The following is a 19,449-nucleotide window of genomic DNA, read 5'->3' as shown; positions in this document are numbered from 1 at the left end:
CATATGGAAAGAAGTTGCAGGCTGAACAAACATGCCGAGTAGTTTTACTAATGAAGATCCACATGGGAAAGTTAATAAGTCTTTGTTTTTCCCATTCTTATCTTTATCAATAAATAAATGTGAGTTCTTGATAATTTTATTCACTAACAACAGTCTCTGATTTGGACCATATTCTGGTTTATTGTTAAAGTGTAAAATTTAGGCAAAGTGAGAATTCAAGCATGGAGTAATGCCATTCTCACTAGAGATGACAGACCAGTTAATAGAAGCTCTAGGGTTCTTGCTTTCCCTCTGCCTAATTTCTGTATAGCTCTTTCCTTTAGCTGTATGGTTCTAACATAAAACCTTAATAAATTAAAATTTTTAGGCTTAAAGTAAGAAGAAATCAAAGTGGACTACTAGAGAATTGTGGTGATCTATTTTAAAATTATCTTTCATTTTCGTGTATCTTTTTAAATAAAAGCAGGTTGTATCTTTAAACTGCAGATGCACAGTTTGAGATCTGAGATTGAACATCTTTAAAAAAGACAATTTTTAATACAAAGGTAGGACATTTAGGAAAGACAGATAAACAAAATGGAGAAAATAAATTACTTGTAATCATACCAGTCCCTTTAATTGTGCATCTCTGTGTCTTGTCATGTGTATTTATAAATTTATGTATTTTTAATAAAATTAAGATCATATTATACTTAAGATTAAGATCTTAATTTTGCAAGCATGTGTTTGTATCCTTATATAGTCCTATACAACAGCATGTTAAATTGCTACATTTTATTTTATTGTAGGAATACTTTCTAAACCCCATGTTACTGAATAAAGTTTGTGGGGGGTAGGGTTAAATATAAACTTTGAATTAGGTAACTGAGTTTGAAGCACAGCTCTACTGCTAATGTCATATGTCCTTGGGAAGTTACTTAGTCTCTGAATTTAAGTTTCTTCATCAATAAAATGAAATAATAGTGCTTAACTCATATGGTTGGGTCAGAGAATACAGAGTCCAAGGCTGTTGACACAAATGGTTCTCAGAAAGGTGGCATGATTAGCACCATGCAAGAGTGCTATGCAAGAGTGCAAGAGTGCTTGTTTTCCTGCACTCTCACCATCACTGTTATTATCCAAGTGCACTATGTCATTTAATTTTTTTAAGTAACCAAACTGCCCCCATTACTACAACTAGAATCTTTCTTGTGTTTTAATTAAGAAAAAACAATTCAGGATGTGTTTTCATACTAAAAATATGTATAAGATTTTTTTAGAATTCTATTAAAATTTCTTATTCATTGTAACTTGTAATAACAAAATCTTAATGCTTACTGCTTTTTTAAAAGATAAAAGGTTATAATTTGCTGCCTCAGCATCATCTTTCATAACATTTTGCAATGAATTGCTGCTCTGAAACCTGACTGTATAACTTTAAGGGACATAGGAATAACTCATCTATAAATAACCTAGTTGGTAACCAAGGCTGTTCTGCTTGGTCATTATATCCTCCTCCAAGTCAGAAATGATTACACATAAGGAGAAGCTGTGTCATAGGAGGGAAAATAACACCCACTGGAGAGTCCAGTATAAAAGAGAATTTAGAGGAAGCATTAGTCAGAAGGATTTGAGTGGTCCTCCACCTAAAAGAGTCTTAGACACACTGGATAAGCCTTTCACAAAAAAAAATATAAAAACTAAAATGACATTTTCAAGATTAACATCTGTTTTATTTCAGTATCTTTTTGTAAAACAGTATTCTTACCATGGTAATAACATGGTAATACCATGGAAGAAAAGCTAACTTAATCAGTTAGAATTGTATTTGACATAGGCTCAAGAGAGAACTACTACTCACCAAACTGAAATATGTCATTTCTGTGTTGTTACTTTCAACAGATAAACACCCTATTAGAGGAAGTCCAGACTGACATGATACAGTCCATAAACTCAACCTGAATTTTTTAATCAAAGTAAACTACAGTTCATTTTTAAAGGCCTTTCTCAATCTTTAATTAGCTTTTTGTTAAAATGAACTTTCCCTTAGTGTACTGGAGTGAGGGAGGGCCACCTTAGAGGTTAACTAGAACCACCCCATTCTCCCACCCCAGCCAAGGACAAAGCAAGGATCTTTTGTCTCAGGATTAGGGGAAATGGTTAAGAAGGAGAGGAAGAGAAAATTGCTTTTCCAGCCTCTCTAACTTCCCATGTAACCTGCAGAGAAAGGCAAGCATCCCTTGGGAGGAAATAACAAAAGTGCCAAACAGTAGATAGATGGATGAAGCCTAAATCCCTTCAGTGTACTAGAGCTCTTGCCTTTATAATGCCAAATAAACTCCATCCCTTGCTTATGGTGGTTATCAGAGGCCAAATAAACATTTACTACCAATTAACCCTACCCTCCTAGGGATCTCTAGCCTTGAAAAGGTATTCCTTAGCTCAGTTCATTTTCCTGCCAGAAATATCAAAGTCAGAGAAGGGGGTCTGGTGAAGCTGTCAAAGTCCAGTTGCCTTGTTTCCTTTCTCCGTGGCACACAGGAGGTAGCCAGTTAGACTATAAACGGTATATATAATAGACCCTAAGAAACTGTTAATTGAAACAAGTGTCCAGTAATAAGAGATAAGCAATCTTCTTAAAAAAACCCACTCACCACTGTATTATCTCTAAGGTGGCCCCAACTCAGCCAAAAGAATAATAAAAGGCTTCCATAAAATAAACATTCAAAGTTTCTGTGATCCAGTATCTTTTTATTGCACAAAAATTGGATTTCCAATACAGGTTTTCCTTACTACATACTCTGATTTGTCAGAATTTTGATTCCTAAGATACTTTATAACCTCACCATCTGCCATCCTCCTCTCTAAACAATAATCTAAACAAGCCGTATCTCTAAATTATCTTCTGAGTAAGTACTAGGGTATCACCTGATGAAAATAATTTTTAAAAGAGCATATAGAATTGGTTGTCTAAAATTCCATAGCAAGCTAATGCTTTGACCTTGTGTTGTCACAGCCTCAGAAACTGTAATGTAAACAGAAAGGACATTTTCTTTTCTTTTCTTTTTTTACAGCTGCACCTGCGTCATGTGGAAGTTCATGGGCTAAGGGTCACATCAGAGCTGCACCTGACAGCCTACACCACAGCCACAGCCACAGCCACAGCCACCCCGGATCTGAGCCACATCTGTGACCTACACTGCAGCTTAAGGCAGCAACACAGGATCCTTACCCACTGGGCAAGACCAGGGATTCCATACTGGGTCAGATCTACCTGCAGTTCTTAGAGAGTCTCCTGGGAAAGCAGGGGGCAGGTAAAGCTTGCTATGAGGACAGGGTATTGGAGGAGGAGGTCCCAGGGAATACTTATTGATGTGAGCTCCCTGAAGTGTGCAGTTTTAGAAAAATCTGGTGCCACTCATCAGGGCTGAGAAGCCCTAGGCCAAACAAAAAAACAGGGTAGGAACACAGCCCCACCCATCATCAAACAGACTGCCTAAAGTCCTTGGAGTCACACAGCCTCCGCTGTTCATACCCAGAGAAAAAGCACCCCCACCCCCACCCCCACCACCATAGGGACAAAAATCACCAGTGGGCAGGTACCAGTCCCCAGTCCCTCCCATCAGGAAGCCTGACACAAACCCCTGTATCAACTTCACCCATAAAGGGGCAGACACCACAAGCAAGAGAGACTACATCCCTGTAGCCCGCAAAAAGGAAACCACACAAAAGAGCTGTACAAAATAAGAAACGGCAGAGAAATATGAGTGAGATGAAGGAAAAAGACAAAAGCCCAGAAGAACAGCTAAGTGAAGTGGAGATAAGCAACCTATATGAAAAGACTTTAGAGTAATGATCGTAAAAATAATCCAATATCTTGGGGGAAAAAAAACTGGAGGCAAAACCAATAAATTACAAGAAACATTGAATAAAGAAGTAGAAGAGTTAAAGATTAAACAAGCAGCAATGAAAAACACAATGGCCAAATGAAAAAAATCACTAGAAGGAACAAATAGCAGAGTACAGGAGGCAGAAGAATGAATAAATTGGTAGAAGACAGACTGATGGAAATCTCTGACATGGAACAGACTAAAGAAAAAAAAAAAAGAAGAAAGTCTAAGAGAATTCTTGAACAACTTTAAATGCACCAACATATGCATTTTAGGGGTGCCAGAAGAAGAAGAAAAAGAGAAAGGGCCAGAGGAAGTATTTGAAGAGATAATAATATTTCAGCTAAGTATTCCTAACATGGGAAAGGAATCAGTAACTCAAATCCAGGAGGCACAATATATACCACATAGAATAAATCCAAGGAGGACCTCCCCGAGACACATATTCATCAAACTGACCAAAATTAAAGACAAAGAGACAATATTGAAAACAGCTAGGGAAAAGAAACAACATACAAGGGAACCCCAATAAGGTTATTGGCTGATTTTTTTAGCAGAAACTCTTCAGGTAAGAAGGGAGTGGCATGATATACTTAAAGTGATGAAAAAAAATTTCCACTGAAGATTATTCTACCCAGCAAGGCTTTGCATTCAGATTTGAAGGAGAAATCAAAAGCTTTACAGACGAGCAAACCTAAGGTAATTCAGTACCACTAAACCAGCTTTACAACAAATACTAAAGGAACTTCTCTTAGGTGGAAAAGAAAAGGCCACAGCCAGAAAAAAAGAAAAGTGAAAATGACAAGGCTCACCAGTAAAGGCAAACATGTAGTGAAGAGTCCAAGGACAGACTTTCTGTTTCCTCCATTCTGTGGAGCTCTTTTCATTCAAAAAGATATATACACCCCAATGTTCATTAAAGCACTAGTCACAATAGCCAAGATATGGAAACAATCTACATGTCCATCAACAGATGAATGTATTAAGAAGATGTGGTACATATATACAATGTAATACTACTCTGCCATTAAAAAAATGAAATAATGCCATTTGCAGCAACATGGATGGAACTAGAGAGTCTCTTACTAAGTGAAGTAAGTGAGAAAAAAGACTAATACCATATGTTATAATTTATACTTAGAATCTAAAATATGGCACAAATGAACCTATCTACAGAACAGAAATGGACTCAGAGGCATGGACAACAGACTTGTAGTTGCCAAGGGGGAGTGGGAGGGGGAGTGATGGTGTGTTTGGGGTGAGTAGATATAAACTATTACATTTAGAATGGATAGGCAATGAGGTTCTGCTGTGTAGACTTGTGATAGAACATGATGGAAGATAATATGAGAAAAATAATGTGTGTGTGTATATATATGTATATATATGTATGACTGGATCACTTTGCTATGCAGCAGAAATTGACAGAACGTTCCAAATCAACTATAATTTAAATTTTTTTAACGAATTAAATACCTAAGCATAAGACTGGATATTATAAAACTCTGAGAGGAAAACATAGAACATACTCAGACATAAACTGCAGCAATATCTTTTTAGATCCACCTCCTAAAGTGAATAAAAACAAATATAGAGAAAATACAAACAAAAAATGGGACCTAATCAAACTTAAAAGTTTTTGCACAGCAAAGGAAACAATCAACAAAACAAAAAGACAACACTCAGAACAGGATAAAATATTTGCAAACAACAAACAAAGGATTAATCTCCGAAATATATAAACAACTCATGCAATTCAATATATTAAAAAAACCCCAAACAACCCAATCAAAAAATGGGAGGAAGATCTAAACAGACATTTCTCCAAAGATGACCAACAAATGTCCAAAAAGTACATGAAAAGATACTCAACATTGCTAAGTATTAGAAAAATGCAAATCAAAACTATGAGGTACCACCTTATCCCAGCCAGAATGGCCATCATTGAAAAGTCTACAAACAATAAATGCTAGCAAGGGTGTGGAGAAAAGAGAACGCTCTTACACTCTTGGTGGAAATGTGAGCTGGTGTGACCATTATGGAAAACAGTATGGAGGTTCCTCAAAAAACTAAAAATAGAATTCCAATATGATCCAGCAATCCCACCCCTGGGCATCTATTCAGAGAAAACCATGATTTGAAAAAATACTTGCACCCTAGTATTCATTGCAGCACTATTTACAATAGCCAAGACATGGAAGCAACCTAAATGTCCATTGACAGAGGAATGGATAAAGATGTGGTACATATACACAGTGGATTATTACTCATCCATAAAAAATGAAATAATGCCATTTGCAGCAACATGGATGCACCTAGAGATTATCATACTATGTGAAGGAAATTAGACAGTGAAAGACAAACATCATATGATATCACTTATATGTGGAATCTAAAAGTATACAAATGAACTTATTTGCAGAACAGAAACAAATTCACAGACTTTGAAAACAAACTTATGGTTACCAAAGGGGACAGGTGAGCAAGAGGCAGCCCAGACCATCTTTTGCCCTAGCTATAGCAGAGGGCTAGTTGAGAAAAAGGCAAGGGTTGCTTTCTGGAACAAACTCGCCTTAGTGCTGCTGTTGGTTCCCCGAGTAGAGTTTACCTTTCAAGAATGCAGCTGGTGGTAGGAATACACTGGGAGTTTGGGTTTTGACTCATGAACACTGAGGTATATGGAATCACTGGCCAACAGGGACCTGCGTTACAGCACAGAGAACTCTACCCAATATTCTGGGATAATCCATCTGGGAAAAGAATCTGAAAAAGAATGAGTGTGTATATATGTATAACTGAATCACTTTATTGTGCAGCAGAAATTAACACATTGTAAATCAACTCTACCTCAATAAAACTTTTAAAAATGGGAAAAAAAGACTAGACTACCTAACACCTTAATCTTTTTTTTCCAAACACTGTTTCTTCTCCTCCGCTGAAATTGTGTTTGTTAACATATGATATTTTAATTACCAAAATTAGTGGACTTTTAGGTTTTGTTCCAGTAAAATCTCTTTTTAATTTCTATTTAGACCCAGTAGGGTTTAAAATTATTTCTCTCTTGAAACCATTTCTTCCCTTGCATTTTGTGACATCAACTTCACTTAATTCCTCTAACTTTTTGTCCACTCTTCATCCTTTTCTCTAGGCATCTTTTTTCTGCTTCTATAAGAGGCTTAGAGAATTTTAGCTTGCCAAATCAAATTCTATCTTCTTGGCTATTTGAATCATCTCAAAGATGTGTCAGCCTGACTTCATATTTTGATAACGATTTTGTGATTAAGATAACTAATGAAAATTGGATCATGACTACTTATTTCCCACAGGCTTTTAAAGTGTCACTAGATGTAGATAATTTTCAGTAAAAACTAACATCAGTTCAGTTTAAGCCTCATCTAAAGGTGTAAAAAGCCATAGTAGCAGCAATTTATTCTGTCTTCAGTAATACTGTGGTTGAAGGACTATCTTGTTGAGATTTATCATTTAGGCTTCCATTTGCAACCTTTTTTCTTAGGGTCAGTAATTTGTTTATTGGGAGGCAGGATTTTTTTTTTTTTTTAAATAAAATGACTGCTGCTTCCCTAAGAACATATACCCAAAACAGTAAAAGTGAAGACATTGTAACTGAGTCTGGTAGATACTCATAGCACCTGTACAGCCAGTACAATTTTCAGTTATTTTAACCTCTGTGGAGATGCATTTGGAAAATGAGGGACAAACCTATCTTCCAGAGAGAGCTAGTGATTAAATGGATGGTGATTAAACATATTTTGAATTAAAGATATTTTAATGTATAAATATACTATAACTCATTCAAACGTCAATTAAGGAATTCCCTTTGTGGTTCAGTGGTTAACGAACCCGACCAGGATCCATGAGGATGCGGGTTCTATTTCTGGCCTTGCTCAGTGAGTTAAGGATCTGGTGCTGCCATGAGCTATGGTGTAGGCCACAGATGTGGCTCAGATCCAGCGTTAATGTGGCTATAGTGCAGGCTGGCAGCTGTAGCTCCAATTCGACCCCCAGCCTGGAAACTTCCATATATCACAGGTACGGCCCTAAAAAGACCAAAAAAACAAAAACAACACACCAAAAACCCTGTCAATTCAGAAGTGAAGGTCTTTGATTTTGTAGGAGGAAATATTTCTCTGATAATTTAGAAATATAATCACATTTATCCAATAGAAATATAACATGAGCTACAAATGTAAGCCAAATATGTAAACTTTGAATTTTCTAGTACCTACATTTTGGAAGTAAAAAACAGGTGAAATGTGTTTTAAAATATTTTAACATAATATGCCCAAAATATCATTTCAACATCTAATGAATTAAAAAGTATGTTGATACTTTATATTCTTTTTTTCATTCTAAGTCTTTGAGATTCTATGTGTATTTTATATACCCCACAAATCTCAGTTCAGACTGGCCATACTTCAAGTGCTCAATAATAGCGTGTGCATAGTGGCTGCAATTTAGAATTTAGAAATTTTCATTCTGATTATGCAAGGGAATGAGCCATAGGAGGAAACCAAATAGCAATTTTGTTATTTAGAGGAAGACTCTCCCATAAGGAAAAAACAAAAAACTTTCCTATGTGAGATTATAATCTAAAGATGCAGTTTTTGTACTTGCTTTGATTTTCATAAATTACCCTTACAGATATATTTCATTAAAAAGTAAACTTAATTGGTCCAATGAAGGAAAAAAATATATAGTAGTTATAAATATTTATTTTCTTCTGTATGGAACCTCTGAAAGAATCTGACTGGCCAGATTTTCTATAACTTCAATAACTGAAAATAGCAGAGGGAGGGTTTGTGAATTGTGCTTACATCTAATAACTCCAGTATTCAAAAGAAGTTTGCAGCCTATAGTCTGTGGTATAAATATTTTATATGCTACCATTATCAATACTTTCTTCATTTATCCATGTACCTAAATAGTAAACCTTATTTGTCAGAATTGAAGAATTTTGAATTACAGAGCTATTCTAAGAAAGCCTCTAAACTGAGACTTTCTTTGGCAAAAAAAAAATCAATACAGAGGAAATTTTTTCTAGTCTCACCTCCAAGGTCCCAACTTCCCTCATCAAAAAATAGTATATCAAAAAGTCTATTTGACTAAGTATACCTTTTGTTTACAATAATATTTGCATTGGAAATTAATAGAAATTTAGATGACACTACAGTTCTCAACAGGGATTTATTTTAACAGCATAATTTTTTGAAACTTAAATTATCAAACATTGCTATTTAACAGTGTTTAAAATAGGCTGGATCACACAAATAAACCTAAATTGCTATCCAATACCTCCTGAGCTCTGCATGAAGCTCTCCCTACCCCCTTCCCAGCCACATTCTGGCTCCCCAGGCCTTCCTCTCAACTTCACAGATCTCTGGCACTCGTATCAGCAGAGGAAGGAGTGAGGATGAAGGCAAGTGGATTAAAACAATGGGGAAGGGAAGAAGACAGAGTAGGCAAAGTACCTTGTGACCTTAAAATAATGAGCACATTTTCCTGTGTGTCTGGTGAACTGTCTCTAAAGACAATTACAAAAAAAGAAGTTATAAAAATGTTTGGAATAAAGGCAATATCCTTCAGCTAAGAGCCTGCCTTCTCACCAAGTTTGCTTTTTCAGAGCTCAGCACACATCTGAATTTAACTAAAAGCAGATTTCAGTACATTTGGAAGGTGAGGAATGACAGTGAGATGGGATTAGTCTTACTATTTGAAAATCATTGTTTATAAATTGTATTACGATCTTTTAAAATTGATAAAAAAAGTACTGTTCCAGGGGTTCCCTATTGGCTCAGTGGGTTAAGGATCCAGCATTGTCACTGCTGTGGTGTGGGTTCAACCCCTAGTCTGGGAACTTTTGCTTGCCACAGGCACACCAAAATTTGTAAAAAGAGTAGTGTTTTCCCTGCTCCCATCTATTATTAAAAAGAAATAATGAGGTCTTCTTGGTTGAGATAGAAAAAATTTCCAATTTTGTTTTTTCGGGGTAAAACTCTGCTGTGTGTCTCTAAACTTTTAAAAATTTTTCAATTTTTTACACTGAAGCAACAGCATAGTGAATGAGCAAAGAGTGAAAACTTCAATGCAAGTAAGATTTCTGAATAGCTGTGGTACACTTAATAAAGATCTTCACATCCTAATCTCCCAAACCTGTGCATATGTTACCTTACATGGCAAAAGAGACATTGCAAGTATGATTAAGATCAAGATGGATAATGTGAGAAAAAGAATGTGTGTGTGTGTGTGTGTGTGTGTGTGTGTGTGAGTGACTGACTGTGTTACTTTGCTATACAGTAGGAAATTGACAGAACATTGTAAACTAACTACAATGGAAAAAAATAGAAATCATTTTAAAAAAGGTCAAGAGAGAAAAATTATTCTGGAAGTCACAAACCTCCCTTTTAAAGGGAAGCAAGAAGGTCAAAGCCAGAGAGATAAAATGTGAGAATTAGAAGCAAATGTTGGAACAATGCACTTTGAAGATGGAGGAAGGAGCTATGAGCCAAGAAATGCAGGCAACCTCTAGAAGCCAGGAAAGGAAAGAAAATGGAATCTCCTCAAGGTCTTCAGAAGGATTTCAGCCTAAGGCCTTTCAGACTTCCAGAACTATAAGATAATAAATTTGTGCACAATGATAGATTTTTTGTAAATTTTTAAGTATACAAAACTTTTATATTTTGTTAATAAACGCATATGTAGAGTACAAGTAAAAACCCCCCTTGAAGGGAGTTCCCGTGTGGTTCTTCAGGTTAAGTATCTGGAGTTTTATCACTGCTGTGGCTCAGGTTGCTGCTGGGGTGTGGGTTTGATCCCTGGATTGCAGGTACAGCCAAAAACAACAACAAACAAACAAACAAATGAACATTGATGAATAAACACCAAATTTAAGGTGGTGATTTGTTCTGCTAAGGGACTAAAGAAAGAAATATTACCGTACATGTAACATCTAGTTCTATCATATTTGTAATGTCATTAATGTCTGTAATGACAAGACATTAATAACTTACTAATTCTGTGTAGTGAGTACACTGGCATTTATAAAATTCATTGTATTTATTGATTTTCAAATTTCTTTCAATAAAATCAAAAGTATTGCCATGTTTTTGCATGGAGACTTCCTACTTGAAATTTATTTGTTGAGCAAAAACATAGATAGTATGAAATTACCTTGCAGTTACATAAAATATCACTTGTAGTCATTTGAGACAGTTAGTGGTTAATTACTTCAGTCATGAATGTAAGAAAATTATACTTCCATATTTTGTACGGAGGTGCTCTACCCACACCTAAACTTTGTGACCTAAAGCAACACAAATTTATTATCATTCTGCACCTTTCTTGTTTTGACTGAACATTGCTTTGTTGAAAGCTAACCATGTTGATTCTTACAAATGTTGTTTGTTCTTTTTAATTGCTGTGTATTGTATTCCATTGTATGAATAAACCACAACCTACTCTTTTCAATTTTGCTACTGAATGATGTTCAGTTTAGGTTGCTATGTACTTTTCTCTATTGTAATGCCCAATGAACATCCTGGTATGTGAGTTTTTGGGCTCATACATATGGCTTTCATTACTTGGGTGTAGGTAATAGTTTTTTCTAGATAATAGTTTTTGCTCTTTTTTTTTGGTCTTTTTCTAAGGCCACACCTGTGGCATATGGAGGTTCCCAGGTTACGGGTCCAATCAGAGATGTAGCCACCAGCCTACCCCAGAGCCCAGAGCCACAGCAACGCAGGATCCGAGCCGCATCTGCATCCTACATCACAGCTCATGGCAACGCAGGAGCCTTAACCCACTGAGTGAGGCCAGGGATCAAACCCACAACCTCATGGTTCCTAGTCGGATTTGTTAACCACTGAGCCATGACGGGAACTCGGGTTTGCTCATTTTCAATTAGCTCTTTCCAAGTGGTTGTGCTTATTTACAGTCCCATTAGTCAACTCCTGAACTTGGTATTTTCAAACTTTATAATTTTTTCAAATTGTTGCTTTAAATGGAGTTTCCAGAAAGACTAGTGAGGTCAAGTATTTTTTCACATGGCTCTCGGACATTAATTTTTTTCTTCTGTGAACTACCTGTTCATATCTGTTGGCTATTAGTGTTTATCCTAATCATTTATAACATACATAATTTATTTATACCTATATCTATATATAGATATATATATCCAAAATATCTTCTCTTGGTCTATGCTTTACCTTTTCACTTTGTATAAGATGTTATTTGTCATTCAAAAATTTTAATTAAAGCAGTATTTTAAAAACACAAATTAAATCACAGTCCTCCCCTATTTAAAACCTCCAGTGGAAGCGCCCATGTGGCGCAGTAGGTTAAGGAGCTTGTGTTTCCATAGCTGTGGCATAGGTTACACCTATGGCATGAGTTTAGTCTCTGGCCTGGGAACTTGCACATGCTGTAGGTGCAGTCAAAGAAAAAAAAACAAAAAAATAAAGCCGCCAGTGATCTCCCACTGCTAAACATTTTATCTTGACCCACAGATCTGTTCTTCATGATCTTGGGGAAGCCCTTTCTGATTATCCAATCTAACCACCCCCCCCCAAACTCTACATCATCCTGATTTATTCTCTTCACAGAACTTACACTTTTTCTCTTCATGGTTTGTTCTTAAGGGTTTTATTAATGTCTGCCCCCTACCCTCCACTCCAACCCAACTTATTTTTTTTAACTTTATTGGAATATAGTTTATTTACAAAGTTGTATAAATATCAGGCATACAGCAAAGTAAATCAGCTATACATACACATATATTCGTTCCTTTTCAGATTCTTTTCCCAAATAGGTTATTATATAGTACCAGGTAAATTTCCCTATGCTATATAGTAAGTTCTTGTTACCCATCTATTTCATTTCATTCCCAAATCCCTAATTCCCCCCACCCGCCATGTTACCCTTTGGTAAACATGATTTTGGTTTTGAAATCTTTGAGTCCATTTCTGTTTCGTAAGCTTTATTGTATAATTTCTATTAAGTTCTACGTATTAGTGATCTCGTATGATACTTGTTTTTGACTGACTTACTTCACTTATTATGATAATTTCTGGGTCCATCCATTATCACTGCAAGTGGCATTATTTCATGTTTTTTATGGCTGAGTAATAGTCTGTTTATATATGTACCACATCTTCTTCTGTTACAGAACTCAACTAGAATTTGAGCTCCATAAAATATGGGACTTTGCCTTTTCTACTGTGGTACCCAGCAGTGCCTTTGAACAATGCTATTAGGCACCTAGGTTTTTATTAATGAAATGAAACAATAAGCTTACCGTAATTCTTAATAGTTTATGGTATATAATTGAATGTAGACCTATTCTTTTTCAATCATGCCTAGAATAATGCTTTGTACATAGTAGGTTTTCAATAGATATTTTTTGATAAATAGATATTGTTTTTGTTGATGTCAAACTCTGAATTAAGAAACTTAATGCTTAGTGTTAGATAGTCAAAAAAATGCTGCACAGTAAACAAAACCAGATAAGCAGCCCTCAATATAGAATTTGAGGGGTTTCCTTCTTTCTATATATACTGCGTATCATAGAAGTCCCAAAAACATACTTAAGTCTTCTAAGAAGATTGGAATATCACTACAACAGCCTTTCCAGGAGAAGAAAGGGTTACAATACTGAGGAAATCTTGTTTCTGAGCAGTGGGGACCACTTAGAGAATGGTGGTTAGGAGCACAGTTTCTGGAGTCAAACGAATCCATGTTTTTTTTTTTTTTTCCCAAACTCGAACGTTTATTTATTTATTTTGTCTTTTTTTTTTTTTGCTATTTCTTGGGCCACACCCACAGCATATGGAGGTTCCCAGGCTAGGGGTCGAATCGGAGCTGTAACCACCGGCCTACGCCAGAGCCACAGCAACACAGGATCCGAGCCGCATCTGCAACCTACACCACAGCTCACAGCAACACTGGAGTGTTAACCCACTGAGCAAGGCCAGGGATCGAACCCGCAACCTCATGGTTCCTAGTCGGATTCGTTAACCACTGCGCCATGACGGGAACTCCCGAATCCATGTTTTAATCTTGGGTCTGCCACTTGTTAGCTGGGCAACCCAGAACCACCTACCTTCTCTAATTCTCAGTTTCAGCAACTGCAAAATAAAACAATGTCTCCTTTATAGTATATAGACAAAATGAACTAATATATAAAGCATCTGCACAGTGCCTACCGCTAGAGTGCTTAATTAATAGTGAGAGTTAATATTAATAAATGGAAGTTATTATATATTCCTAGATGTTATAAAATGGAAATACAGAAATATTAACTTTTTTTTTTCCTATTTTCCTTTTTAGGGCTGCATTGGTAGCAGATGGGGATTCCCAGACTAGGGATTGAATTAGAGCGGTAGCTGCTGGCCTACACCACAGCCACAGCAACGCAGGATCCAGACTGTGTCTGTGACCTACACCGCAGCTCACGGCATTGCTGGATTCTTAACCCACTGAGCAAGACCAGGGATTGAACTTGCATCTTCATGTATGATAGCCAGATTCATTAACCGCTGAGCCATGACAGGAACTCCAGAGATTTTTAACTTTTAATGGCATTTTAAGACTATAGCCTTGTTATAATGTACTAAGGAATACTTTTTTTACTGTAAGAAATTGCCTTAGATGATTTACTTCTTATCTTGACTTATGGTCTCCACTGATAAGTTATTATAGATTTGTGCCAATTTCAGGTATTATTGACTAAGCCTTTTATTTTAAAATGTCATTATTGACATTTAAATAAATATATATAACATTTTAGATAATGCATAACTGTGATATACATGCTTTTGTAGTGAAATTTTTAAAATATAACCTCTCTCCCTCTCAACTTGAGCCTCTTTACAGCCCATTTCCATGTAGCCCATACTAACCTAATATGTATCCATCCATTTTTTTCTCTTGGATTTATATAATTCTCTGCAGGCCTTTTCATAATATACATATATATATATAAATATAAGTTTCTTGATCATTAATATTCTCATATTCACATTCTCAGGCATGCTGCTTTTCTCATTCAGCCCAGACAAAATATACCCAATTCTCTTGGGTATAATGTGAGTTCATATTTTAATGGCAACACAGTATTCCATGATTTAGATATACCTATCTAATTCAACAATCCCCTAACTACTGAGTATTCATTTTGTTTCCATTTTTGGCACTGCAAATTATGCTACAAAAAATATCTTCTTATGTCTTTACTGATGTGTTTCTTTGGGTTAGATTCCTAGGAGTAAGATTGCTGAATTGGAGAACATATGTATATTTAATTTTAATAAATATTGATAAATCTTTTCCACCAGCAGCAAGAAATGCAAAAACATTTTTTGTCATTTTTACCAAAAATGGCATTTATATACAATAGTTTTGTAGCAACAAATGTGACACCTTTTATTTTTCTTAACAAAAAACAATAAGCTTCTGGTAAGGAAGTTTCAAACAAAAGATGCATTCCATTGGGATAGTTCCTCCTTTTTAATTACTGTAATTGGGAAGTAGAGTTGGGTAGAGGACGGGGGCAGGGAGCAGGAGACTTGAAAAAGAAAGGGTACTGAAATAGAAATCTTTCCAAGTTTACTTTCATCAATAGGTGACTTTCCCCTCCACAAGTGTGCTGTCCTGAAACAGGATGTCTGAGCATCTTGGTAATACACAAACATGTGGCTATTTCACACTTTTTCTTGCAAGTTCATTGGCTTCATATTTTTTTTTGGCTAAATATTTTGTGGTGTGAGGCATGCTAATATATACCATTGAAACATTTTTCACAAATTTCCTATAGTAAGAAGATAGGCTATCTTGTGAAAGTTTAGATGATGCTATCAAATCCTTCGGCAAGTGCAAAGTTAATTGCTCAGTTCAAAAAAATTGCAGTACATCTTTGTAGGGAGCAGAATAAAATACCATCATTTACAAATTGGGATAAAAAATATTGATAAATTTATAAAACCATTCCTATTAACAGGAAGAACACGAGTAGAGGCTAGTTATCATTTTAAAAATTTCTCCCTTAGTAATTTCCATGAGGAAATATGAGTTCTGTGCATAGTAAATATATAAAAAGAAAGATTTATATACTTAGTTTGCACATTTGCTTTAAAAATATCAAGGATGAAAATTGGCTGAAAAGGAAACTGGTCAAAATAGCAAAAACTTAAAATTCTAAGACCTCTTTCCTGCAGATGAACAGGAAAAGAGGCTGATTAACTCATGGCCAAGTGAGCTAATGGCAAAAGATAACATGAAGATGCAATCTTAAATAAAGTAGATATACAATTTTATTTTATTTTATTTTATTTGTCTTTTTTTTTTTTGCTATTTCTTGGGCCGCTCCTGCGGCATATGGAGGTTCCCAGGCTAGGGGTTGAATCGGAGCTACAGCCACCGGCCTATGCCAGAGCCACAGCAACGCTGGATCCAAGCCGCATCTGCAACCTACACCACAGCTCACGGCAACTCTGGATCCTTAACCCACTGAGCAAGGGCAGGGACCAAACCTGCAACCTCATGGTTCCTAGTCGGATTCATTAACCACTGCGCCACGACGGGAACTCCAGATATACAATTTTAAATTATTTAAAATAAACTCTCATACAAGTGTTTCACTAAATATATGAATATATAAATACATATATAGGCTCAACTAGCAGCATGTGAAATTTCCCAGGCCAGAGAGCAAACTCAAGCCACAGCAGTGGCTTGAATCCGTAACTTCTAGGCCACCAGGAAACTCTGAAAATATCTTTTTTCCAACGTAAATTTGTCAAAGTATTCTTATTAGCTTACTTTCTCAACACATTGATAAACTTAGGTAATGAAAATACTACCGTAATTTCTCATGACTTTCATTTTCTTGCTTCTTGCATTATAATTATTGTGCTTAAGATGAGAGCATTCTGGAAAATACTCATATTTTACCTAGAAGTTTGTCAACTTTTGAAGATCTAAACAAACTCAATTTTATAGTTTTTTAAAAATACAACATTAAATCAAATTAAATGGGTGGAAAGTTCATGAAAGAGCTAGAGAGTCTTTTACTATATTCCTGCAAAAAATCAGGGGCAGGATATGTAATATTCTTTTGCAGTAACATCGGGATTGTCTTTCTTCTCAGCTCTAGGTTTGGATAAGCACTAGGCCTGGTCTTCATCAGGTTTCCACTGAACTGAAGAGAAGGGAGTGAAGGTACAGACCAGGCATATCTCCCAGAGTAGGCGTAACTAAGTACCATATCTCTTCTTTTAAGTCCAAATCTTCAAAGAGGGTAATGATTAGAGGGTAGTTTAAACTATGAAGCCAAGAAAATATACACACCTAATACCTAACTGTCAAAGGGGCAATTCATGACTTGGTTGCATAACGGGAGGAGAAACTTTGAAATTAGAATAAACAAACATATATACAAACAGTTGTACAAGATCTGCCAAAATTCCAAGTAGTTCTTCCCATAATTTGGAGAATTTTTAAAAGAATGGTGCCCTGGACATCCAAAGCTTATCTAGTAACAACTCAAATTCAACACAAATCAAACAGAATCATCTTTCTAACTGCTCCTCTGCTTTTGACTCCTTTTCTGTATGACAGAGCCTGTTAGCTGTGTTCTATTTATATTTTATGTTCGGTTATTCTATCCGTATTTTTAGAGAAATCCAAACAGGAATATCCCACTGTGTTAACTCTCATAAATTTTATGTAATACAATCTCTCCAGAATTCAGTTCCCCATTTTTTGTTTGTTTGGTTGTTTTTTTTAGCTTTTCAGGGCCACATATGCAGCACATGGAAGTTCCCAGGCTGGGGGGCCAGGTGGAGCTCCAGCTGCCAGCCCGAGCCACAGTCACAGGAACACCAGATCTGAGCCACATCTGTGACCTACACAACTCACAGCAACACTGGATCCTTAATCCACTGAGTGAAGCCAGGGATCAAACCCTCATCCTCATGGATACTAGTTGGGTTCATTCCCGCTGAACCACCACGGGAACTCCAATTCCACATTTGTATATGAGGAATCAAGACATGTAGGTAGAAAGAATATAAAACTCAGAAACCCGAGATGTCTATTCATATATCAACTCTGCCGCTGGAAAATTGTTCTGGAAAATTTTAGCAGCTTCTCTGCATCAAAGTCTCCTTGTTTTTATATTTTTAATTTAATGGTTTATCTGATGATGCTTCCATGTTTGTTGTTATACTGAAGAAAATAAAATATTAGCTTTAAGAGGGCTATAAAATTAAGCAGACAGATTGCACAGCTTGTATATATTGTATTTTTTTTTTTTTTTACTTAGAGTCGAAAGGCACCTAAGGAAGTGCTTCAGTCCATTTCACTGAAGTACTGTGTTCCTACCTGCCTGTGTGGCTGCCTTTAGCTGCCTCCACCTGAAATGTCTTCCTCTCCCCATCCAATTATCTATTTTCTAGCCACACCTCAAAGCCCAACTCAACTCTCATCCTCTCACTGAAGACTTCTGAAATTTTCAGTAAAAATTAAAAAATAATTGAACTTTCTGTATAAGTAATAAATTCATTATGTATTTCCAACCTTAGCAATTTTAGTAAACTGTTTTACGTGCATGACTTGTGCTTATTTATTCTCTATTTACTTCCTTTAAACTCATAGAAAATCTATCACATAATCTGAGATCTAAGGCTTTATGTAATGTTTCTTTCTAAAATTGGAATGGAAATTCCTATCTTTTAGGGTTATGGAAAATTGAATAAAATAGTGTATGTAAGCGCCTGGCCTGTGTTATGACATAAATGTATTTCTTTTTTGTAAAGAAAAGAGCTATTTTCTGAAAATTAAAAAAAATAAATGGATTGGTTCACTTTTTGTCAAAAATTAAGGATTCCCTATCAAGAAAGCAGGTTTCTTTCTGTATCACAGGAAACATATTGTAACTAGCCCTGTCATTTTTATTAGAGTATTTCAGTATCTACCTGGAAATATCAGTTGAAAAAAGTTTCTAATTTTATACATAGAATTCCATGGCCAAATGTCTAGAATGCTGGGATGAAAATAATAAGGAGGCTCCTTTCCCCCCCATTCTCTTTGGTGTGGTTGTCTCATGAAATTGTAATACAATTAGATTCTTTTGTTATATTCTGTATACATTCTGAGATCCCCTGGGCTTCTCAATAGTATTTTAATTTGCATGAATTAAGGTTCACTCTTGGTACAGTAAAGATCTATGGGTTTTTCAAATGCACAGTGTCATACCTCTGCCATTTCAATAAAATACAGAATAGTTTCACCCAAAAATCCCCTATTTTGCGCATATTCACCACTCTCTCCAAACCCCGGAAACCGCTGTTTTTTTAACTATCTCTACAGTTTTGCCCATTCTGAAATGTCATATAACTGGACTTATATAGTATATAGCCTTTTTAGACTATTTATTTATTTATTTGCTTTATATAGCCACACCTGTGGCATATGGAAGTTCCCAGGCTAAGGGTTGAATCCGAGCTGCAGGATCGAAACTGTGTCTGCGATCTACATCCCAGCTCATGGCAACACTGGATCCTTAACC

Source organism: Phacochoerus africanus, chromosome 2 (assembly GCF_016906955.1).
Source record: "Phacochoerus africanus isolate WHEZ1 chromosome 2, ROS_Pafr_v1, whole genome shotgun sequence".
Classification (NCBI taxonomy): Eukaryota; Metazoa; Chordata; class Mammalia; order Artiodactyla; family Suidae; genus Phacochoerus; species Phacochoerus africanus.
This window is presented reverse-complemented; position numbering follows the sequence as displayed.